The sequence below is a fragment of the Pseudophryne corroboree genome, assembly GCF_028390025.1.
Source record: "Pseudophryne corroboree isolate aPseCor3 chromosome 3 unlocalized genomic scaffold, aPseCor3.hap2 SUPER_3_unloc_24, whole genome shotgun sequence".
Lineage (NCBI taxonomy): Eukaryota > Metazoa > Chordata > Amphibia > Anura > Myobatrachidae > Pseudophryne > Pseudophryne corroboree.
Genome location: NW_026967513.1, coordinates 1286538 through 1312411, shown reverse-complemented (window position 1 = coordinate 1312411; position 25874 = coordinate 1286538). Strand labels below are relative to the sequence as shown.

The 25874-nt window shown below is 47.2% G+C and overlaps 1 protein-coding gene and 2 pseudogenes across 1 annotated transcript in view; 1 reads left to right on the top strand and 2 right to left on the bottom strand.

The window, feature by feature from the left end:
* The window catches only part of LOC134983786 (zinc finger protein 850-like), a 197181-nt pseudogene that overhangs the window by 3651 nt on the left and 167656 nt on the right, over nucleotides 1-25874 (top strand).
* The window catches only part of LOC134983787 (zinc finger protein 585A-like), a 197291-nt gene that overhangs the window by 43329 nt on the left and 128088 nt on the right, over nucleotides 1-25874 (bottom strand). The gene's annotated exons all lie outside the window — the stretch shown is intronic.
* Nucleotides 2050-2168, bottom strand: LOC134983800 (5S ribosomal RNA; annotated as a pseudogene).

Genomic DNA, 25874 nt, shown 5'->3' with positions numbered 1-25874 from the left:
GGCTGTGTGACGGCATTGTATCTATCCCTTACATGTGAGTACGGGTGTTCCGGGCTGTGTGACTGCATTGTATCTATCCCTTACATGTGAGTACAGGTGTTCCGGGCTGTGTGACTGCATTGTATCTATCCCTTACATGTGAGTGCAGGTGTTCCGGGCTGTGTGACGGCATTGTATCTATCCCTTACATGTGAGTGCAGGTGTTCCGGGCAGTGTGACTGCATTGTATCTGTCCCTTACATGTGAGTGCAGGTGTTCCGGGCTGTGTGACTGCATTGTATCTATCTCTTACATGTGAGTGCAGGTGTTCCGGGCTGTGTGACTGCATTGTATCTGGCCCTTACATGTGAGTGCAGGTGTTCCGGGCTGTGTGACTGCATTGTATCTATCCCTTACATGTGAGTGCAGGTGTTCCGGGCTGTGTGACTGCATTGTATCTATCCCTTACATGTGAGTGCAGGTGTTCCGGGCTGTGTGACTGCATTGTATCTATCCCTTACATGTGAGTACAGGTGTTCCGGGCTGTGTGACTGCATTGTTTCTGTACCTTACATGTGAGTGCAGGTGTTCTGGGCTGTGTGACTGCATTGTATCTATCCCTTACATGTGAGTGCAGGTGTTCCGGGCTGTGTGACTGCATTGTATCTATCTCTTACATGTGAGTGCGGGTGTTCCGGGCTGTGTGACTGCATTGTATCTATCTCTTACATGTGTGTACAGGTGTTCCGGGCTGTGTGACTGCATTGTATCTATCCCTTACATGTGAGTGCAGGTGTTCCGGGCTGTGTGACTGCATTGTATCTATCCCTTACTTGTGAGTGCAGGTGTTCCGGGCTGTGTGACTGCATTGTATCTATCCCTTACATGTGAGTACAGGTGTTCCGGGCTGTGTGACTGCATTGTATCTATCCCTTACATGTGAGTGCAGGTGTTCCGGGCTGTGTGACTGCATTGTATCTATCCCTTACATGTGAGTACAGGTGTTCCGGGCTGTGTGACTGCATTGTATCTATCCCTTACATGTGAGTGCAGGTGTTCCGGGCTGTGTGACTGCATTGTATCTATCCCTTACATGTGAGTGCAGGTGTTCCGGGCTGTGTGACTGCATTGTATCTGTCCCTTACATGTGAGTACAGGTGTTCCGGGCTGTGTGACTGCATTGTATCTATCCCTTACATGTGAGTACAGGTGTTCCGGGCTGTGTGACTGCATTGTATCTGTCTCTTACATGTGAGTGCAGGTGTTCCGGGCTGTGTGACTGCATTGTATCTATCCCCTACATGTGAGTGCAGGTGTTCCGGGCTGTGTGACTGCATTGTATCTGGCCCTTACATGTGAGTACAGGTGTTCCGGGCTGTGTGACTGCATTGTATCTATCCCTTACATGTGAGTGCAGGTGTTCCGGGCTGTGTGACGGCATTGTATCTATCCCTTACATGTGAGTGCAGGTGTTCCGGGCTGTGTGACTGCATTGTATCTATCCCTTACATGTGAGTGCAGGTGTTCCGGGCTGTGTGACTGCATTGTATCTATCCCTTACATGTGAGTGCAGGTGTTCCGGGCTGTGTGACTGCATTGTATCTATCCCTTACATGTGAGTGCAGGTGTTCCGGGCTGTGTGACTGCATTGTATCTATCCCTTACATGTGAGTGCAGGTGTTCCGGGCTGTGTGACTGCATTGTATCTATCCCTAATTAAAGAGAGAAGAAAAAATGACCTTGGTTGGGAGCACTCATTCCCGGAGAGTTACTTGCAGATATGATGTCTGTATGAAAAATGATGTAATGATGAAGTAATTAAAACATAACTTTTAATAATTTGTATATGATAAAAGGCTAGATACACTAATTGAAATTACTAAGAAAAAATTAATGAAAAACACAAGATACCCAATTTAATGATAAGATGGCTTTAAACTATCTAAGCCATACATAGAATAAGGTCTGCGAATATATTAGATGGATTGTTACTGTGATAATTCAGTGTCTAGCAAGCAAATGCCCATCCCACTGTGGATTCAGTGCAATCACCAATTAAATTCCACTGGAGACCTACAACACCTGGTATTCCTAAGTGGTCTCCCACTGAAGTACTGACCAGGCCCAACACTGTATTGCCTCCAAGGTCAGACGGGGTTGGGCATACCCAGTGTGGTATGGTAGTAGGTAACGTGTGGAAAGGGGCAGTGAGTGCAGCTGTTATGTAAGGGATGTGTGTTATTGTGCCAGTTTAGCCAATTGCATTCCTCCTTATTAGATAATTTTGTTGACCATCATTGCACCAATTTAGCGACCCAGACACATGGGTATGGTTAAATCATATGGTCAGCAAGGGTTGATAACATGAGCCTCTGTTATTTCTGTTCGTGGCGTGAGGCAAAGCAAGACAGATAGCCTATTATAATTTAAGGCATGTATGAAACGCAAACACAGAATTCAAATGAACCAAGTGTCTGTTATTGCAGATTGAATCTGCCCGTCAGGAAAACATTGATTGAATAATATTTTCTAATGCACCAACATTAATAAAGAAATTATCCAAGCTTAATTGTCAGGTATGATACTTAATTTGTATCGAAGGTGGAAAAATTAGCTAAAATAACCCAAAAAAAGGATAAATAGATGTGCTTCAAAAAAATGTATATTTGCTGCAATTAGTTGAACAATGCAACCATAAACACTCACATACCAGCAGCTGATATAACAAAATACAATTGTTGCCATGAATTTGACATAAATTGAAACTTAGAAGCCAGATGTAATTTTTTTAAAAGAAAAGAACACACATCGTTGCAGCTACCACTGCTCTGCACTATGTTATAGGTATATACTCAGATTACATTTTTTGAACATACAAAACAGCCTAAATAATTTACAGGCAAACGCTAATGGCTAAATGCCACAGGTAATAGTGCGGTAAGTCATAGATAGCACCTATGGTAAGTTGTTATATGCTTCACAGAACGGATTGCTGCTAACTTATGTGTATGGAACATGAAAGCAGCTTAAGTAATTATCAAGCAAAAGATTGACAGCTAAGTACCACGGGTGGCGGAGTGAATGATAATACACCTATAATTGGTGTTGCTAAACATATACTTGCTCCTCAAACCCAGCAAAATGACATTACCCAAATAGGCGTTTGGCTTTATGGTAATGATGGGGACAGTGAGCACGGGGGAAGGGGGAGAGAAATTACTTATTGGCTGTGCGCCTCCCCGTCCCGTCAATTACCGCCGAGCCGCCTAAGTCCGTGCGGTGTGCAGACTGGTCGTCTCGCCCGATCTCCTGTCCTCCGTCGCTGGTCTGAGACCGGTCACGTGAGAGCGCTCTCCGTGACCCTCAATCACGTACCCAACGTACGTTTCACAGTTGGCTTGTTCACGGGTAACGTGAGCATTGTGGCGCTGGTAACAGCAATATATTGGGGAATACCACCAATAGCAGCTATAGTAGCTGAATTAGCACAGCAGAATCATATGTTTGATAATGCCGTGCCTGACGCCAGGGAAACCTGGACTTAATAAGAGACCCATATGTTCTGGTTAATTAAATTAGAACTGACAGCTTAAACATAAGGAGACTATTGCGTTTACAGGGAGCAGAAACATACTTGAAAGGGAATAGATCCGATGCTTGGGCTCTTCTGGAGGCTGACAGCCGGATGCCGGGCCCCTGGTGATGCCGTTCTTCTGATGTAGTCCAGACCCTTTACACACCACCACCTTTGACCTCTATGCTTACCTAACCTGTCACCATATATTCTCCGGGATCCATCGCTTCAGAATGCCGCCGAAAAAGGTTAAAGAGGTGCTCCCTCCTAGAGTATCTTTTTCGTCTCAGAAAGCGGCTCCTGCCCCTCCTACTGCACGGAAGTCCCCTATAGCCACCTCTGCGTCCGACCCTCCCTGGACAGGTATTGCGCCAGGTCAAGAGACCCTCAGGCAATTGCTGTGGACGCTCTGGTAACACCGTGGGTGTACCAGTCAGTGTATGTGTTCCCTCCTCTGCCTCTCATACCCAAGGTACTGAGAATTATAAGACGGAGAGGAGTAAGAACTATACTCGTGGCTCTGGATTGGCCAAGAAGGACTTGGTACCCGGAACTTCAAGAGATGCTCACAGAGGACCCGTGGCCTCTGCCGCTAAGAAGGGACTTGCTTCAGCAAGGACCCTGTCTGTTCCAAGACTTACCGCGGCTGCGTTTGACGGCATGGCGGTTGAACGCCGGATCCTGAAGGAAAAAGGCATTCCGGAGGAAGTCATTCCTATCCTGATCAAAGCCAGGAAGGAGGTGACCGCACAACATTATCACCGTATTTGGCCAAAATATGTTGCGTGGTGTGAGGCCAGGAGGGCCCCCACGGAGGAATTTCAACTCGGTCGATTCCTGCATTTCCTGCAAACAGGAGTGTCTATGGGCCTCAAATTGGGGTCCATTAAGGTTCAAATTTCGGCCCTGTCGATTTTCTTCCAGAAAGAATTGGCTTCAGTTCCTGAAGTCCAGACGTTTGTCAAGGGAGTATTGCATATACAGCCCCCTTTTGTGCCTCCAGTGGCACCGTGGGATCTCAACGTAGTGTTGGGATTCCTCAAATCACATTGGTTTGAACCGCTCAAATCTGTGGATTTGAAATATTTCACATGGAAAGTGACCATGCTGTTGGCCCTGGCCTCGGCCAGGCGAGTGTCAGAATTGGCGGCTTTGTCTTACAAAAGCCCATATCTGATTTTCCATTCGGAAGCGTTTCACCTGAACCAACCTATTGTGGTACCTACGGCTACTAGGGACTTGGAGGACTCCAAGTTGCTAGACGTTGTCAGGGCCCTGAAAATATATGTTTCCAGGACGGCTGGAGTCAGAAAGTCTGACTCGCTGTTTATACTGTATGCACCCAACAAGCTGGGTGCTCCTGCTTCTAAGCAGACGATTGCTCGTTGGATTTGTAGCACAATTCAACTGGCACATTCTGTGGCAGGCCTGCCACAGCCTAAATCTGTCAATGCCCACTCCACAAGGAAGGTGGGCTCATCTTGGGCGGCTGCCCGAGGGGTCTCGGCATTACAACTCTGCTGAGCAGCTACGTGGTCAGGGGAGAACACGTTTGTAAAATTCTACAAATTTGACACCCTGGCTGAGGAGGACCTGGAGTTCTCTCATTCGGTGCTGCAGAGTCATCCGCACTCTCCCGCCCGTTTGGGAGCTTTGGTATAATCCCCATGGTCCTGACAGAGTCCCCAGCATCCACTAGGACGTCAGAGAAAATAAGATTTTACTTACCGATAAATCTATTTCTCGTAGTCCGTAGTGGATGCTGGGCGCCCATCCCAAGTGCGGATTGTCTGCAATACTTGTACATAGTTATTGTTACAAAAATCGGGTTATTATTGTTGTGAGCCATCTTTTCAGAGGCTCCGCTGTTATCATGCTGTTAACTGGGTTCAGATCACAGGTTGTACAGTGTGATTGGTGTGGCTGGTAGGAGTCTTACCCGGGATTCAAAATCCTTCCTTATTGTGTACGCTCGTCCGGGCACAGTATCCTAACTGAGGCTTGGAGGAGGGTCATAGGGGGAGGAGCCAGTGCACACCACCTGATCCTAAAGCTTTTACTTTTGTGCTCTGTCTCCTGCGGAGCCGCTATTCCCCATGGTCCTGACGGAGTCCCCAGCATCCACTACGGACTACGAGAAATAGATTTATCGGTAAGTAAAATCTTATTTTCTCTGACGTCCTAGTGGATGCTGGGGACTCCGTCAGGACCATGGGGAATAGCGGCTCCGCAGGAGACAGGGCACAAAAGTAAAAGCTTTAGGATCAGGTGGTGTGCACTGGCTCCTCCCCCTATGACCCTCCTCCAAGCCTCAGTTAGGTTTTTGTGCCCGGCCGAGAAGGGTGCAATCTAGGTGGCTCTCCTAAAGAGCTGCTTAGAGTAAAAGTTTTGTTAGGTTTTTTATTTTCAGTGAGTCCTGCTGGCAACAGGCTCACTGCAACGAGGGACTTAGGGGAGAAGAAGTGAACTCACCTGCGTGCAGGATGGATTGGCTTCTTAGGCTACTGGACACTAGCTCCAGAGGGACGATCACAGGTACAGCCTGGATGGGACACCGGAGCCGCGCCGCCGACCCCCTTGCAGATGCTGAAGAGAGAAGAGGTCCAGAAATCGGCGGTTGAAGACTTCTCAGTCTTCATGAGGTAGCGCACAGCACTGCAGCTGTGCGCCATTGCTCTCAGCACACTTCACACCAACGGTCACTGAGGGTGCAGGGTGCTGGGGGGGCGCCCTGGGCAGCAATGAAAGTACCTATGCTGGCTAAAAATACATCACATATAGCCTCTGGGGCTATATGGATGTATTTAACCCCTGCCAGGTTGTCAGAAAAACGGGAGAAGAAGCCCGCCGAAAAGGGGGCGGGGCCTATTCTCCTCAGCACACAGCGCCATTTTCCCTCACAGAACTGCTGGTGGGAAGGCTCCCAGGCTCTCCCCTGCACTGCACTACAGAAACAGGGTTAAAACAGAGAGGGGGGGCACTTATTTGGCGATATGATTATATATTAAGATGCTATAAGGGAAAACACTTATATAAAGGTTGTCCCTGTATAATTATAGCGTTTTGGTGTGTGCTGGCAAACTCTCCCTCTGTCTCCCCAAAGGGCTAGTGGGGTCCTGTCCTCTATCAGAGCATTCCCTGTGTGTGTGCTGTGTGTCGGTACGTGTGTGTCGACATGTATGAGGACGATGTTGGTGAGGAGGCGGAGCAATTGCCTGTAATGGTGATGTCACTCTCTAGGGAGTCGACACCGGAATGGATGGCTTATTTAGGGAATTACGTGATAATGTCAACACGCTGCAAGGTCGGTTGACGACATGAGACGGCCGACAAACAAATTAGTACCTGTCCAGGCGTTTCAAACACCGTCAGGGGCTTTAAAACGCCCATTTACCTCAGTCGGTCGACACAGACACGGACACTGACTCCAGTGTCGACGGTGAAGAAACAAACGTATTTTCCTTTAGGGCCACACGTTACATGTTAAGTGCAATGAAGGAGGTGTTACATATTTCTGATACTACAAGTACCACAAAAGAGGGTATTATGTGGGGTGTGAAAAAACTACCTGTAGTTTTTCCTGAATCAGATAAATTAAATGAAGTGTGTGATGATGCGTGGGTTTCCCCCGATAGAAAATTATTGGCGGTATACCCTTTCCCGCCAGAAGTTAGGGCGCGTTGGGAAACACCCCCTAGGGTGGATAAGGTGCTCACACGCTTATCAAAACAAGTGGCGTTACCGTCTCCAGATACGGCCGCCCTCAAGGAGCCAGCTGATAGGAGGCTGGAAAATATCCTAAAAAGTATATACACACATACTGGTGTTATACTGCGACCAGTGATCGCCTCAGCCTGGATGTGCAGCGCTGGGGTGGCTTGGTCGGATTCCCTGACTGAAAATATTGATACCCTTGACAGGGACAGTATTTTATTGACTATAGAGCATTTAAAGGATGCATTTCTATATATGCGAGATGCACAGAGGGATATTTGCACTCTGGCATCAAGAGTAAGTGCGATGTCCATATCTGCCAGAAGATGTTTATGGACACGACAGTAGTCAGGTGATGCAGATTCCAAACGGCACATGGAAGTATTGCCGTATAAAGGGGATCTGCCCAGGGATAGAGGAAAGGGAAGAAGACTGCAGCAGGCAGCCCATTCCCAGGAACAGAAGCCCTCCACCGCTTCTGCCAAGTCCTCAGCATGACGCTGGGGCCGTACAAGCGGACTCAGGTGCGGTGGGGGGTCGTCTCAAGAGTTTCAGCACGCAGTGGGATCACTCGCAAGTGGACCCCTTGATCCTACAAGTAGTATCCCAGGGGTACAGATTGGAAATTCGATACGTCTCCCCCTCGCAGGTTCCTGAAGTCTGCTTTACCAACGTCTCCCTCCGACAGGGAGGCAGTATTGGAAACAATTCACAAGCTGTATTCCCAGCAGCTGATAATCAAAGTACCCCTCCTACAACAAGGAAAGAGGTGTTATTCCACACTATATTGTGGTACTGAAGCCAGACGGCTCGGTGAGACCTATTCTAAATCTGAAATATTTGAACACTTACATACAAAGGTTCAAATCAAGATGGAGTCACTCAGAGCAGTGATAGCGAACCAGGACGATATGGTGTCACTGGATATCAGGGACATTTACCTCCATGTCCCAATTTGCCCTTCTCACCAAGGGTACCTCAGGTTCGTGGTACAGAACTGTCACTATCAGTTTCAGACGCTGCCGTTTGGATTGTCTTTACCAAGGTAATGGCCGAAATGATGATTCTTTTTCAAAGAAAATGGACAATCTCCTGATAAGGGCAAGGTCCAGAGAACAGTTGGAGGTCGGAGTAGCACTATCTCAAGTAGTTCTACGACAGTCCTGCTTCTGTCCCGGGGTTCGACCCGGAATCCGACGCCCCTCTCACGGTCAAAACTCTGTACCAGGCTCTATCAGCGTTTAAAACGGAGCTGACTCAAGATCTCACAGCGGCTGTCCGAGAGGTTAAGACAGAATTGCATGCTATAGGGGAACGCACAGACCAGCTGGAAAGGAAAGTCGAGGAATTGGTCTCGTCTCACAACGACCTCATAGCGGCGCATGATTAACAGCAGAATGACCTGGAGGCGTTTAAACTCAAGATTGCGGATATCGAGGACAGATCTCGCGCAATAATATCAATATCCGAGGCATTCCCGACTCCGTGCAAAATTCCGAGCTGGAAGATTACGCCACCGCGTTATTTAGGAAGCTCTTGCCCAGGGCTGATCCCAGGGAGCTGCTTATAGACAGGATCCATAGACTACCTAAACCACGCTCGGTGCCCCCCTCGCTCCCGCGAGACACGCTCATGAGAGTGCACTTCTTCACGATGAAAGAACGCATCCTAAAGGCGGCAAGAGACTCCGACTCTGATGCGCTTGGTGGGTTACAACTCTTTCCGGATTTTTCGACTTTGGCTAAAAGACGATCGTTTATCCCTGTTACACTAGCGCTTCGTGACCACGAGATTAATTACCGATGGGGTTTTCCGATAAAGCTCATCATCTCATATGAAAATAAATCCTACACAGTTGCCTCATTGGAAGCAGGAGTCAAGCTGCTATCTGAGTGGGATATCCCTGTCACCATGCCGCCTGGATCCAAGAAACAGTCAACCCTTCAATGGGAGTGGCTCGTCGCCTGAAGTCGTCACTGTAAACCTGGACTTTGAATATGGACGTTACGCTGTACCGTTCTAGCGGATAGGTCTTAACTATTCGTCTAGACGTGGCCACGTGAGTCACCCTCTTAGTAGTTGTAATGCTGGAGTCCCGGCTCCGTCCTCATGGTTTAGTTCATTAGTCCATGCGTGTATGTTCTCTGTTGTCCTTACATGGTTGGTAGGCATATTTGTATTTGTATATGTTTTTTTTCCCCTTTCTCCTTATCTAGGTCATAGGTGGTGGTGGCGTCAGGCCACATGTGTGTCCCCCCCCCCGCTAATGTACTGCTGCATTTTTTTGCTTCCCTTGCAGTAGTTATACCGACCCGATGCACTGGGTCGTTTTGGTTTGTTCTTACCCTATCTTCCCTTGTTATTTCCTCCTTCCCCTCCCCCCCCTTCGCAACACTCTAACTGTATGAGACAAAACCATTTCTTACATGTATACAGAAATATCTCACCATTCATGGCGTGCTTTAGACCGTCCCGATGCTCCAGGTGCTGTCCATGAACGCTAAGGGGTTAAATTCCCCTAATAAACGAAGGTTTGCATTGGACTATTTTGCTAGGCACAAGGCAGATGTTATTGCGCTGCAGGAGACGCCCTTTTCGTCCTTAGCGCCCCCTACGTTTAAAGACCACAGGTTCCCTATCGGTTATTTTGCAAACGGCCCTTTTAAGAGGAATGGTGTAGCCATATTGTTTAAAAACTCTGTCTCCTTCACTTTACACTCCCAGGTTGCCGATAAAAGTGGCCGCTATCTTATCTTGAGTGGCCTTTTAAATGACAAACCTGTTACCCTGGTTTCAGCTTATGCCCCTAACTCAAACCAAGTGGCCTTTTTACGTAAACTATGTTTAGTTATCCAGAGGAACCGTACAGGCTCGCTCCTACTCATGGGGGACTTCAATCTGGTCCTTGACCCTAGGTTGGACAGGTCTCCCAGGCCCTCCCCTTCCCCATTAGCCTCCTCTAACGCCCCATGCTTAGCCTTCCGCAATCTCCTGGCTGAATTTGACATCTACGATATTTGGCGAGTGAAAAACCCTACGGGCCGTGAGTACACATACTATTCTCCCATTCACAACTCCTATTCCCACATTGATTTTTTGTTTTCTGATAAATGGACCCTCCAATTTACTAGATCCGCGGATATCCTTCCAATAACCTGGTCAGATCATGCCCCACTGTTTCTTCAATGGGATCTTAATAGTCAGCATGCCCCGCCCCGACCTTGGCGACTCTCCCCTCACCTACTGGCCAACCCCGTCTCTAAAACAATTATAGCAGACCGCATCATATCCTACTTGTAATTTAATTCTCCTGCGGACACGTCCATTCTGAACTTCTGGTGCTCGCTGAAAGTCGTTGCTAGAGGGGCGGCGATGCATGCAGGAGCCCACCTTAAGAAACTACATCAGCAACGCTTGAATGATTTGGAGCGTAAATTAAAGGAACTGGAGGAGAAAATCCAAGCTCGACCCTCGAGATCCCTCCAGAAAGAGTTAGCTGATATTAGGTTCTGTCAGACTGGTATTTGTTTGTGAATCCGGAGTCAGGAAATGTCTGTGCAAGTACTTGGAGGTGTATAAGTAAGCTGGCAAATACCATCCCCTGGCCAGGAATCGAACCCGGGTCTCGGCAAGAAAATGCCGGATTGTGACCACTAGACCACCAAGGGTTTTGGGGTTGGTGAATGGATGATGTATGAGAGAGTGTGATAGTAGTAACCAGGCTAACACTGGGATGAAACCGTAATGATGTACAACACTCTCCTTACTTGTAGCTGCAGTCCAGTATGGTGGAGTGGCTGACCTTAGCAGTGAGGTAACTGGCTGGATGGTCACTGTAGTAGAACTGGATCAGGAAGCACTCTTGAGATGACTTGGACTGGATGCAAACTGAACACGGAACAGGATGGTAGTTTGTGAATAACCGGAGTGGATCCAGGGAACTGGAACAGGCTGAAATCTCAGGTGCTGGCTGACACCAGCAGTCAGGAGCTTGATGAGATTACCTGTGCAGCCAAAGGAAAGGCCTGCACAGGTGTAGAGCTGGATAACAATACTGTGCAGCACTTAGGAAAGAAACTGCACCTGCAGGGAAACACAGTTACCTTCACTCAGCTAGAGCTGAGCTAGACAATGAACTAGCGAAGACTGAGAGCCAGTAACCGGAACATATACCCCTTGGCTAATTGGGATAGGCTGAGCAGAATCAGATGGTGCAGTGAGATCATACTGGCTAACGATTGGCTGAACCATGGTCAGGTGAGTGGGACTTGACACAGCAGTACTCTAGGTCAGGCTTTGATGTAGCTTGTGGCCTACCAGGCCGGGAAATACTGAAGCCTGTATGCCTGTAAGCCTGTAAGTGACAGCGGACACGGGTACTTTGTGATAGAGCGAATCTGCATGCGGCAGGAGGGGTAAGTGACCCATCGGCAGGGCAAACTGGACCGGGTTGTGACACTACCCCCCCCTTGAGGAGTGGCCTCAGGACATCTCCTTGGTTTTCGTGGGTATATTGTATGAAAGTTGGAGATGAGACGAGGAGCGTTAACATCTTCAGAATCTACCCAGGACCTCTCCTCAGGACCATATCCCTTCCAATGAATCAGATATTGGAGTTTCCCATAACGACAACGAGAGTCAATGATGTTTTCGACTTCAAATTCTACCCCTCACTGAGTTTTAACAAGAGGAGCCTTGGGAGGAGAAGACTGAAACCTGTTGAGTATAAGCGGTTTGAGAAGCGACACATGAAAAGAGTTGGGAATTCGAAGTGATTGTGGAAGTTGTAAACGGTAAGCCACTGGATTGATGACCTTGATGATAGGAAAAGGACCGATAAAGCGAGGTGCAAATTTCATTGATGGTACCCGGAGCCTGATATTGCGTGTGGATAACCAAACTCGATCACCCACCTTGAGGTGAGGAATAGCCCTCCTCCTTCTATCGGCAAAAATCTTGTAACGTACCGAAGATTTTTTAAGTGTGGCATGAACCTCCTTCCAGATGTTTGCAAAATATTGGAGAGTTGCTTTGGCAGCTGGTACATCAAATACTGGGAGAGACTGGAACTCAGGAACACGAGGATGCCGTCCATACACAGTGTAGAAAGGAGTGGTCTCAGAGGAAGTATGGTAGGCGTGGTTATGCGCAAATTCAGCCCATGGCAGGAAATCCGTCCAGTCATCCTGCGAGGATGATATATACATACGGAGGAAAGTCTCTAAATCCTGATTGACCCTCTCGGTCTGCCCTTTAGATTGCGGGTGATATGCCGTGGAGAACTTTAACTTAATCTGTAAAGATGAGCAGAGAGCTCGCCAGAAGCGGGCGACAAATTGGGATCCTCTGTCAGACACAATCTCTGTGGGCAATCCGTGAAGACGAAATATTTCAGAGATGAAAAGCTGAGAGAGGCGTGGAGCTGATGGCAGTCCAGTCAGAGGTACAAAGTGTGCCATTTTTGAAAAACGGTCAACTACAACCCAGATAGTGGTAAATCCCTTGAAAGATGGGAGATCAGTAATGAAATCCATTGAAATATGGGTCCAAGGTTGTAGGGGTATGGATAATGGTTGCAAGGGGCCAAGTGGAGACTGACGGGAGACCTTATGCTGAGCGCACTGAGGACAAGATGACACAAATTCCTGGACATCAGAACGTAAGGAAGGCCACCAATAGGATCTTTTAACAAATTCCAAAGTCTTTCTAACTCCCGCGTGGCCGGAGAACTTGGAGGCATGGGCCCATAGTAATAGTTGCCTGCGAAGGTCAGGAGTGACATATGTTTTACCAGGAGGAGGTGTGACCACATCAGTAGAAGCAAATACAGTAGGATTTAGCAGCGGATACTGTTCATCTCCATCTGATTCACCTTCTGGAACCATAGAACGGGATAAAGCATCGGCCTTACAGTTTCGGGATCATGGACGGTATAAAATTTTAAAATCAAACCAAGAGAAAAATAGTGCCCACCGGGCTTGCCTGGGTGTGAGACACTGGGCAGTTCTGAGAAAAAGAAGATTCTTGTGGTCTGTGAATACCGAAATTGGAAAGCGAGCTCCCTCCAGCAGATAACGCCATTCCTCAAAGGCTAATTTAATGGCTAATAGTTCTTTCTCACCAATTGGGTAGTTCCTCTCGGCAGGCAGAAATTTATTTGAAAAGAATCCACAGGGATGCAGTTTGTCCTCGAGTCTCTGTGAAAGAACTGCCCCTACTCCTTCTGAGGATGCGTCCACCTCAAGGATGAAGGGTTGAGTAACATCCGGCTGGCTGAGTACCGGAGCTGAAATAAAGGACTGCTTCAGTAACTGAAATGCTGTTTTTGCTTCCAGAGACCACTGTGTTGGATTGGCCCCCTTTCGGGTCAAAGCAGAGATAGGAGCTACTAATGTAGAGAACCCCTTGATAAATTTTCGATAATAATTGGCAAAGCCCAGGAATCTCTGAATGGCTTTCAGGGAATTAGGCTCAGACCAGGAGAGTACCGCTTGAACTTTTTCAGGATCCATCTTGAGGCCGGCACCTGAAATGATGTATCCAAGAAAAGGAATATCTGGAACCTCAAAAATACATTTTTCAAGTTTACAGTGCAAGTGATTTACACAAAGCCTTTGGAGAACCTCTTTTACTTGGTCACGATGTGAAACAAGGTCACTGGAGAATATGAGAATGTCATCTAAGTAGACAACAACAGAGTGGTACAGAAGGTCACGAAATATCTCATTCACAAAATGTTGAAACACTGCTGGGGCATTACTCAGACCAAAGGGCATGACCAGATATTCATAGTGCCCATCTCTCGTGTTAAATGCTGTTTTCCATTTATCACCCTGGCGAATGCGAATCAGATTGTAGGCACCCCTCAAGTCAAGTTTTGTGAAGATAGTAGACCCCTTCACTCTGTCGAAGAGCTCCGTGATTAAAGGCAGTGGATAGCGGTTTTTGACAGTGATCTCATTGAGCCCTCTGTAGTCAATACAGGGTCGGAGTCCGCCATCTTTTTTTTACAAAGAAAAACCCTGCACCGGCTGGAGATGATGAAGGACGGATGAACCCTTTCTTCAGGTTCTCTTGGATGTACTCGGACATGGACTTCGTCTCTGGTACAGATAATGGATATGTACGACCCCTGGGAGGTGATTTTCCAGGGACCAGGTCTATGGGGCAATCCCATTCTCTATGAGGAGGCAAAGTATCAGCCCCTTGTTTGCTGAAAACGTCAATGTATGAGTAGTACTGAGTTGGTAATTTCTCAGCAATGGTAGTATCAGATGATCGAACAGGTACCACTTGTTTCAAACAGACACTGGAACAGTTCTTACCCCAAGACAAAATGTGCATGGTAGACCACTCAATTAGGGGATTATGTTTCTGAAGCCAGGGAAAACCAAGTACAATGGAATGAGTGGCTTTAGGGATGACCAGAAAAGATATTTCTTCAGAATGTAATGCCCCCACCTGGAGTTTAACTACTGAAGTACACTGGGTGATGGATCCATGTGGGATTAAACTGCCATCCACCGCTGACAGTGACACTGGATGAGCCAGTGTCACAGTGGGTATGTGATGCTTGGCAACATAACTTTGCGTTATGAAATTTCCAGCAGCACCAGAGTCCAGGAGAACAGACAGAAAGTTACGTTTGTTAGCCACAACAAGAGTCACTGAAATCACGGAGTCTGACTGTTTGGGAGAGGGATGTAATACTCCTAATCTCTTTCCTTCCTGAGGAATCTGGAGCGACCGTTTTCCCGGTCGTCTGGTACAAGAGGAGATCAAATGTCCAGCTTCACCACAGTACAAACATAGATTTGTTTGTCGTCGCCTCTGACGCTCCTCTGGAGGGAGGCGGGATCTGCCATGTTGCATGGATTTCTCAACAGCAGTGATTTTCTCAGGAAAAGATACTGATGGAACCTTTAGTGTACTTTTCTCACAGGAACGTTCTCGGAGTCGTAAGTCCACTTTGGTGCACAGGGAAATGAGATCTGCCAACTTGGAAGGATGGTCACGAGTTGCCAAGACATCTTTGATTTCTTCTGATAGCCCATGCCAGAATGTAGCTATGAGGGCTTCTTCGTTCCACTGTAATTCCGATGCTATTGTCTGGAACTGTACCACATACTGACCCATGGTTTTAGTGCCCTGGCGCAGACGTAAGATGTCTTTAGATGCTGACGTAGATCTTCCGGGCTCGTCAAATATCTTACGGAAAGTGGCAATAAAGTCAGTATAGGCAAACAGCAATGGGTCAGATCTCTCCCACAAAGGTGATACCCACTCCAGGGCTGGACCGGATAGCAGGGAGACAATATATGCAACTTTGATTTTATCCGAAGGAAAGTTGGCAGGTTGTAGAGTGAAATGTACGTCACATTGGTTAAAAAAACCCCGGCATAGCTTGGGGTTTCCATCAAACTTATCAGGTGTAGGAAGGTGAAGTCTGGGCACAGAAGCAGCATATTGTACAGGATGGGTAAGAACTCCTGGTCCTGTAGCAGTAGTCAGAAATTGATCTTGGCGGGTAGAGATTCCTCGTATGCATCGTGCCAGCTGGTGATTTGTTACCTCCAGACCCTCCAGACGACCTGCAATATTATTCAGGAGGTCCGGTGACAGACAAATTCCTTCAGCCGGATCCATGAGGCTAGTTCATACTGTCAGACTGGTATTTGTTTGTAAATCCGGAGTCAGGAAATGTCTGTGCAAGTACTTGGAGGTGTATAAGTAAGCTGGCAAATACCATCCCCTGGCCGGGAATCGAACCCGGGTCTCGGCAAGAAAATGCGGGATCGTGACCACTAGACCACCAAGGGTTTTGGGGTTGGTGAATGGATGATGTATGAGAGAGTGTGATAGTAGTAACCAGGCTAACACTGGGATGAAACCATAATGATGTACAACACTCTCCTTACTTGTAGCTGCAGTCCAGTATGGTGGAGTGGCTGACCTTAGCAGTGAGGTAACCGGCTGGATGGTCACTGTAGAACTGGATCAGGAAGCACTCTTGAGATGACTTGGACTGGATGCAAACTGAACACGGAACAGGATGGTAGTTTGTGAATAACCGGAGTGGATCCAGGGAACTGGAACAGGCTGAAATCTCAGGTGCTGGCTGGCACCAGCAGTCAGGAGCTTGATGAGATTACCTGTGCAGCCAAAGGAAAGGCCTGCACAGGTTTAGAGCTGGATAACAATACTGTGCAGCACTTAGGAAAGAAACTGCACCTGCAGGGAAACACAGTTAACTTCACTCAGCTAGAGCTGAGCTAGACAATGAACTAGCGAAGACTGAGAGCCAGTAACCGGAACATATACCCCTTGGCTAATTAAGATAGGCTGAGCAGAATCAGATGGTGCAGTGAGATCATACTGGCTAACGATTGGCTGAACCATGGTCAGGTGAGTGGGACTTGACACAGCAGTACTCTAGGTCAGGCTTTGATGTAGCTTGTGGCCTACCAGGCCGGGAAATACTGAAGCCTGTATGTCTTGTAAGTGACAGCGGACACGGGTACTTTGTGATGGAGCGAATCTGCATGCGGCAGGAGGGGTAAGTGACCCATCGGCAGGGCAAACTGGACCGGGTTGTGACAGGTTCCAGCTTCAGACGTTGCTTATGGTGCGTACCCAGGCCTCATTAAACAGGATGCGTCAGAAATTTTACCTGGCGGGGAATAGACCGGGAAAACTGCTTGCTCGTAAGCTTAGAGTGCAACAAGCTAGGAATAGAATTAAGCTTATTATATCCCCAACAGGCGCCAAAATATCTAACCCTTCGGAGATATCAAATCAGTTTGCTGACTTTTATTCCCAACTTTATAATCTCTCGACTGACCCTTCTACCCCGCAGCCCACTCTTCCCTCTATCAACTCCTTCCTCACTGACTTGAAACTTCCTTCCATTACCGATGACCAATTAGAAGTACTGAATGCTCCCTGGTTGACCACGGACACGTTAAGGGCGATTAAATCCCTCCCTAAAGATAAGGCCCCAGGCCCAGACGGCTTTATAAATTATTTTTATGCTTCACTCCAGGACCTCCTGGCTCCCTCCCTGGTAACAGTTTATAATGAAATCACTTCTCAGGGCACTCTCCCAACGGAGGTGCTGGAGGCTCGTATTGTCACGATCCCCAAACCAGGTAAGGACTTGACTTCTTGCCAAAACTACCATCGCGCTGTTAAACGGAGACATTAAAATATATGCTAAATTGATAGTTCACCAACTGAACGCCCTCCTTCCCTCCTTGATACACCCTGATCAAGTTGGATTCATCCCCGGTCGACAAGCGTCTGATAATACCCGTAGGGTATTTAACCTCGTAGACTCCATAGCCCGTGATCAGGGCCTCCTCCTGTTATCCTCAGATGCAGAGAAGGCTTTCGACCGCATAAACTGGACCTACATACGGGAAGTATTATTGAAATTTGGCTTCCGCGACCGTATCCTGTCATCTATGCTCGCCCTCGGCCCGGGCCTTTAGTAATGGTTTCCTGTCTTCCTCCTTCCCAATCTACAATGGCACGCATCAGGGCTGCCCCCTCTCCCCTCTCATTTTTGTCCTGGCGATTGAACCCTTGGCTGCTAAGATTCGGGCGGACTCACAGTTCCCAGGATTCCATCTAGGCACCGTCCCCCATAAACTATGCTTATTTGCAGATGATGTTCTTTTATTTGTAACCGACCCCTGCACCTCACTCCCTCATTTACACAATATTATAGATAGGTACTCTGCAGCGTCCTACTACAAATTAAACACAACTAAAACTGACGCTCTGCCTATCAATCTCGCTCATTCCATGGCCCCTCTGCGTACTAAATACCCCTACAATTGGCAAACAACCTTGATAAAGTATTTGGGTATCCATATCCCCCCATCCTCCTCTTCTGTATTTGATGTTAACCTCCCCCCTTTACTGACTGCGCTACAATTGTCCACCAAATTGTGGCTCATCTATGAGATATCATGGCTGGGACTCCTGGCCGCCTTTTAAAATGTTGTTGCTTCCCAAATTAATGTTTCTGTTTCGCACAATCCCCTTTGTCTTCCCCAAGAAATATTTAGATAAGGTTACTACTATCCTCACCAATTATGTCTGGTCTTTGCGACCACCTAAATTGTCCCGCGCCAGGATGTCATTACCTAGGAGAGTAGGCGGCCTCGACATGCCAAACCTCCCTCTATACCAAGAAGCTTGCCTTTTGGCTCAGATTAAAGCTCTCACTAGTGATGTCCATTCGGAGTGGACGTGTTTGGAGGGACTAACCTGCCCCAGGTTCCCCTTTAGGGATCTTTTTTGGCTACCTAAATCTATGCGACCCTCGGATCTACGCCTTCTCCCCTCAACCCGAGCCACTTTACAGGTCTGGGATAAACTGACCATCGACTCATATTCTCCCCTTCATACCTTGCCTCGAATTTCCCTACGTACAGTAACCGCCCTAATCCCTAATCTTAATTTTGACAGGTTGGTGTTTTAGGGGGATCGGTCTACTAGGAGTTCTGCTCAACGGGCCCGTGCTCAGCTCCTTCTCTACCATCCAAGAACGCTTTGCTTTACCTGAATCTGAGAGGCTCAGATACTATCAAATACAACATTGGTGGAACAGCCTACACCTTACCCCCTCCCCATTGCACCCTACTATGTCTCAAGTCGTGGGTCGTCTTCTTAAGGATGACTCTGCAGGTGAGATCTCCTTCTGGTACAAGACACTACTAGCATTAGTTCCCGTTCTTAAAACTAGAGCCTAAATCAGGTGGGAGGTTGATATTGGCTGTACCCTTACCAAACCCCAATGGCAACACATTTTTCTGTCATCCTTCACTATGTCCAAATGCCTAAACCATTCCGAGATGCACGTCAAGTTACTGCATAGGTTATATCTCACACCCGATAGGTTGCACACGATTTGGCCTGCATGCTCAAAGTTTTGCTGGCGTCTCAGCGGTGAGGTGGGCCATCTTTTTCATATTTTTTGGACCTGCCCCTCTATTAAGTCGTACTGGGTCGAGGTGTTTGGGTTGAATAATAAAGTACTGGGACTCACCCTGACCCCCACCCCACTCATCGCTTTACTAAATGTCTACCCGCGCACCGTAGGTGCTAATTTACAATATGGTTTGGGTCATATTTGCCTTGCAGCCCGAGCGGCCTGAACCCAGAACTGGAAACAATCCGTACCCCCCCCCCCCCCCCTAATGAAAGTCATACATAAAATTCAGAGGCAATTCTTGATGGAGACTGAGTATATGCCTTGCTCCCTCTCTGCCAAGTCCCCTCTAGTGCGTTGGAAGCCTTGGATGCTCTTTACCACGGAGGGTGAGGGAGCCAACTTAGTACGGCGATCGTCCTCCCCGGACATTCACCCTCACACCCTTCCCCTAGTTGGAGACGCCTCCCCTTCCTAGGCATGGGGCCACTCGGTGCTCTTGGTTGCAGTTCTTGGAGTTATTGTGGACTCATTCATTTTTTATTTTTCCTTTATTATGTACCCCTCACTACATTATGTCCATTGTACTCCTTCTGATACACATGTTTGATCAATTTTGAAATGTATGTATAAGTATACAAAATGTCTCTCTTATGTATTTACTACTCCCCCTTCCCCCCCTCTCCTTTTCTTTCTGTACCCCTGTTTTGCATAACAAAAAAAAAATCTGAATAAAAATTATTGATAAAAAAAATAAAAACTGGTACAGACTCAGGTCATTGTGCCAGTTCCACCTCACCTACAAAACAAGTGTTATGATTCCAAACTGTTTGTAGTGCCAAAACCGGACGGTTCGGTATGACCCATTTTAATCCTAAAGTCTCTGAACCCATAATTAAAGGTGTTCAAATTCAAGATGGAATCTCTGAGAGCGGTGATCTCAGGTCTGGAGGATGGGGAATTCCTGATGTCTCTGGACATCAAGGATACATAACTCCATGTCCCGATTTGGCAGCCTCATCAGGCTTATCTCAGGTTTGTGTTACAGGACTGCCTCTACCAGTTCCAGGCCCTGCCATTTGGACTCACCACGGGTATTCACCAAGTTGATGGCAGAGTTGATGTTGCTCCTCCGCTTGCGGGGAGTGAACGGAGGCTTCCGTTCCTGGGAATGATACTGGATACGGAGGCGCGGAGGGTATTCCTCCCAATGCAAAAGGCATTGGTGATCCAGTCGAGGGTACGAGACATTCTAAGACCTACCCGGATTTCGGTGCACCTGTGCATTCGCCTCTTGGGGAAGATGGTGGCCTCTTACTGATCTCTGCAATATGAAATGTTTCACGCAAGGCCCTTCCAGCTGGATCTGTTGGACAAATGGTCCAGATCGCATCTCCACATGCACCAGAGGATACGTCTGTCGCCAAGAGCCAGGATTTCTCTTCTGCAGTGGCTTCCGACTTCTCACCTAGCCGAAGGTTCGGGATTAAAAATTGGATTCTGCTACCCACAGACGCAAGCCTCAGTTGTTGGGGAGCAGTCACCCAAGGGGAACAGTTCCAAGGAAAATGGTCAAGTCAAGAATCTATACTTCTGATCAACATTCTGGAACTCGGGGCGTATACAACGCCTCCCATCCCATATTCTTCAAGATCAGGCCATACAAGTTCAGTCGGACAATGTGACGGCAGTAGCATACATAAACCGACAAGGCGGAACGAAAAACAGAGCTGCAATGTCGGAGGTAAAAAGGATTCTCCTCTGGGCATAAAGACGTGGTGGCGTTGTTGGCAATCTTCATTCCGGTAGTGGACAACTGGGAAGCAAATTCCCTCTGCAGACACGACCTCCATCCAGGAGAGTGGGGCCTTCACCCGCAGGTGTTCGGGTCCCTGGCACGTCGGTGGGGACTTCCCCAAATCGACATGAGGGCCTCTCGTCTCAACAAGAAGCTTGTGATATTGTTCCAGGTCGAGAGACCCGCAATCAGTGGCGGCAGACTCTCTGGTGACTCCATGGGTCTACCAGATGGTCTACGTGTTTCCACCACTTCCGTTAATCCCAAGGATTCTCAAAAAAAATAAAAAGGGAAAAGGTTCAAGCAATTCTTATTGCTCTGGACTGGCCAAGAAGGGCCTGATACACGGATCTACTGGAGTTGCTCCTGGAGGACCTGTGGCCTCCTCCTCTTTGAGAGGATCTTCTGCAACAGGGGCCGTTAGTCTATCAAGACTTACCGCGGCTAAGTTTGACGGCATGGAGGTTGAGCGTCAAATTCTAGCCCAGAAAGGGATTCCGGATAAGGTTATTCTAACCTTGATCCAAGCCAGAAAGGGGGTAATGTCTAAACATTACCACCGTATTTGGAAGAAATAAGTCTTAGTGTGAGAACAGGAAAATTCCTGCGACGGAATTTAAGCTGGGACAGTTTCTCCTTTTTCTGCAGGCAGGAGTGGATGTGGGCCTCCGTTTGGGCTCCTTGAAAGTCCAGATTTCGGCCTTGTCCATTTTCTTCCAGAAGCAATTGGCGTCTCTTCCTGAGGTTCATATTTTTTTGAAGGGTGTTCTGCACATCCAACTGCCCTTTGGGCCTCCTATGGCACCTTGGGATCTCAACGTGGTGTTGCAGTTCTTCCAATCGGATTGGTTTGAGCATTTACAGGCAGTGGACGTAAAGTTTCTTATGTGGCAGACAGTTACACTGTTGGCCCTGGCTTCAGCCAGGCGCGTGTCGGAACTGGGGGGCATTGTCTCACAAGGGCCCCTACTTGATTTTTCATGAGGATCACGCTGAGCTCAGAACGCGTCAGCAGTTTCTTCCTAAGGCGGTGTCTGCATTTCATATCAACCAACCTATTGTGGTTCCGGTGATTACCGACACCTCTGCTTCTTCAAAGTCCTTAGATGTTGTGAGGTTTTTGAAAATGTATGTGAAGCGGACGGCTTGTCACAGAAATCTGACTCACTGTTTGTTTTCTATGATCCCAATAAAATTGGGTGCCCGGCTTCAAAGCAGTCTATTGCTCGCTGGATCAGGCTTACTATCCAGCATGCTTATTCTACGGCAGGCATGCCGGTTCCAAAATCGGTTCAGGCCCACTCTACTCGGTTGGTGGTTTCTTCCTGGGCAGCTGCCCGGGGTGTCTTGACTTTACAGCTTTGCGAGCGGCTACTTGGTCAGGGTCGAACTCTAAGTTCTACAAGTTTGATACTTTGGCCGCTGAGGACCTTCAGTTTGATCAATCAGTTCTGCAGGAACCTCCGCACTCTCCCACCCGTTTTGGGAGCTTTGGTGCATCCCCATGGTACTAAATGGACCCCAGTATCCTCTAGGATGTAAGAGAAAATAGGATTTTAATTACCTACCGGTAAATCCTTTTCTCGTAGTGCGTAGAGGATGCTGGGCACCCGCCCGGTGCTTCGTTTTTCTGCACTGTTACTTGGTTAAGTATTATAGTTGGTTCAGCCATTGCTGTTCCTTTTCAAGTTTGGTTAGCATGGCTTTCCTCTTGGTTGTGTGTGCTGGTTCGAATCTCACTACTGTTCAGTTAAATCCTTCTCTTGAAGTATGTCCGTCTCCTCGGGCACAGTTTCTAGACTGAGTCTGGTAGACTGAGCATAGAGGGAGAAGCCAGCCCACATTATTAATTTCTTAAAGTGCCCATGCTCCTAGTGGACCTGTCTATTCCCTATGGAACTAATGTGGACCCAAGTATCCTCTACGGACTACGAGAAAAGGATTTACCGGCAGGTAATTAAAATCCAATTTCTTCCCCCCTTTGATTTTTTCTACTCTGCTTGATAGTGTGTCTTGTATGTTCAAGTCTTCCTTTTCTCCTGAAATCCGGCTCCTGCCTTTTGGCTTGTTAACAAAACTAGCTTCCCTAGGCTGGAGGTGGGGTATATGAGGAGGAGGTCCGGTGCATCATGGGAGCTAAAAGCTTAACTGTGTGGTGCCCAGTCAACTCCTACCACCTACACCCCAATACAAGGACTGTGGATCCTGTGGACCTCAAAGAAAAAGATGTCCTTCTATATATATTTTCACATAATTTGGGATATCCATCATTGATATTACATTGTTTGTACATCATTCACTATCATTTTTGTATTGTATTGGATAGCGCGTATAGGTGGTAGTACCTTTTTTCTCAAAGAAAAAGAGTTACCCTGGTAATTCGACCGTAAGTCTTGTTAACTTCAAATATCAATTGTGTAGACTTCAAATAATTGTGTAAACTTTAAACGGTAATTGTGGATTTGTTCCTGATGAACAAATTCCTAATTACTTGTGAATAATAGTTCCTGCTCTGTGCAGTACTGAGGTTATGACTTTAGGGAATGTAATGGTCAGATCCAATATTGCTCAATTTAAGGTCTCCCAGTAGCCTTACTACATACATAAATGTCTATCTACTGGTCTGTGCAGCTCTACAGGTTACATAGGAGTATATATGTATATATGTATATGTGTGTGTATGTATGTATGTATGTATGTATGTATATATATATATATATATATATATATATTCTTTTTGTTTATTAGATTAGTTTTTCATTAATCTTTTTGTGGTCACATTCTCTCATGCACTCTGATTTAAGTTAATTATAGATTGTGTCCGCTGTTCTCCTGGGTGCTTTACATTAGGTGTGTAGGTAATGGTCTCACCTATATAAGGTAAGTTGCTGTGAGCTTTAGACCAGGTAGCAGCATACCTAAAGTGTAACACTAATGTGATAGCTGTTTTTATGGTAATTATTTTGAGCAATAGAGCAGAGCCTGCAGTATAGTGGGGTCCCTTGTCGGGGGCTGCAGGCTTAAATGCATTGGTCAATAGGTGAACTAAATCTCCACTGTTTATTATTGTTAGTTATTATAGTGAGTGCAGAGCCCCAGTGAGATAGATATAGGGCCATATGCAATTGCGGTCGAATTGCCGCAAATGCCGAAAAACGGGGCATTTTCGACAAAAAAAACTGATTCAACATTGCAATACAGTACTTTTCGACAAAAAAAAGTCCGTTTCAGATTCGACTTTTTGCAATTCGACATTTGTCAAATTCGACATGTCTGCAATGGTTAAAATGCAGCTTTTCGACAAAAGTATATTCAATTGAAGAATGTCGATTCGACAACAGTGCTTTTCGACAGTCATTTCGTCAGTTTCAGTCCGCCTCATTTTGCTGGCGTGATCTAATAAAAAAAAATTAAAACATGTTTTTTTGGTGTTTTTTTTTATTGGTAGTAGCATATCTATTTATATTAGAAGGGATTATCTACTTGGTTTGTCTATTTAGGAGCCACAAGTATTATTTAATATAATTTTTTATATATTTTTTTTTTTTACTGACTAAAATAATAAGGAGAGATCAGAGCATGTTTTTCTGGGGGAATGGGTTAAAAATCCTGAAAGAAAATGCGTGGGGTCCCCCCTCCTAAGCATAACCAGCCCCGGGCTCTTTGAGCCGGTCCTGGTTGTAAAAATACGGGGGGGGGGGGATGACAGGGGATTCCCCGTATTTTAACAACCAGCATCGGGCTCTGCGTCCAGTCCTGGTGCCAAAAATATGGGGGACAAAAGACGTAGGTCCCCCGTATTTCTCTAACGTCCTAGTGGATGCTGGGGACTCCGTAAAGAAGACAGGGCACTTTAAGAAAGAATTTGGATACTAGTGTGCTCTGGCTCCTCCCTCTATGTCCCTCCTCCAGACCTCAGTTTGAATCTGTGCCCAGACGAGCTGGGTGCTGTTTAGTGAGTTCTCCTGAGCTTGCTATAAGAAAGTATTTTGTTAGGTTTTTTTATTTTCAGGGAGATCTGCTGGCAACAGACTCTCTGCATCGTGGGACTGAGGGGAGAGAAGCAGCCCTACTCTCTGCAGATAGGTCTTGCTTCTTAGGCTACTGGACACCATTAGCTCCAGAGGGATCGTACACAGGATCTCACCCTTTGTCGTCCGATCCCAAAGCCGCGCCGACGTCCCCTTCGCAGAGCCGGAAGACAGAAGCCGGGTGAAAGAAGCAAGAAGACTTCAAAATCGGTGGCAGAAGACTCCAGTCTTCAAACTGAGGTAGCGCACAGCACTGCAGCTGTGCGCCATTGCTCCCACACTACACCCACATACTCCGGTCATTGTAGGGTGAAGGGGAGGGGCGCCCTGGGCAGCAATTAGGACCTCTTGGCAAAAGTTGGGCATATATACAGTTGGGCACTGTATATATGCATGAGCCCCCGCCATAATTGTGTACAGAAACGCGGGACAGAAGCCCGCCACTGAGGGGGCGGGGCTTCTTCCTCAGCACTCACCAGCGCCATTTTCTCTCCACAGCTCCGCTGATAGGAAGCTCCCCAGGCTCTCCCCTGCAGATTCACGGTAGAAGAGGGTAAAAAGAGAGGGGGGGGGGCACATAAATGCGCAAAAACATATTATACAGCAACTACTGGGTTAACACTAAGTTACTGTGTGATTCCTGGAACATATAGCGCTGGGGTGTGTGCTGGCATACTCTCTCTCTGTCTCTCCAAAGGGCCTTGTGGGGGAACTGTCTTCAAAAAGAGCATCCCCTGTGTATGTGGTGTGTCGGTACGCTTGTGTCGACATGTTTGACGAGGAAAGCTATGTGGAAGCAGAGCGGGAGCAAATGAATGTGGGGTCGCCGCCGACGGCGCC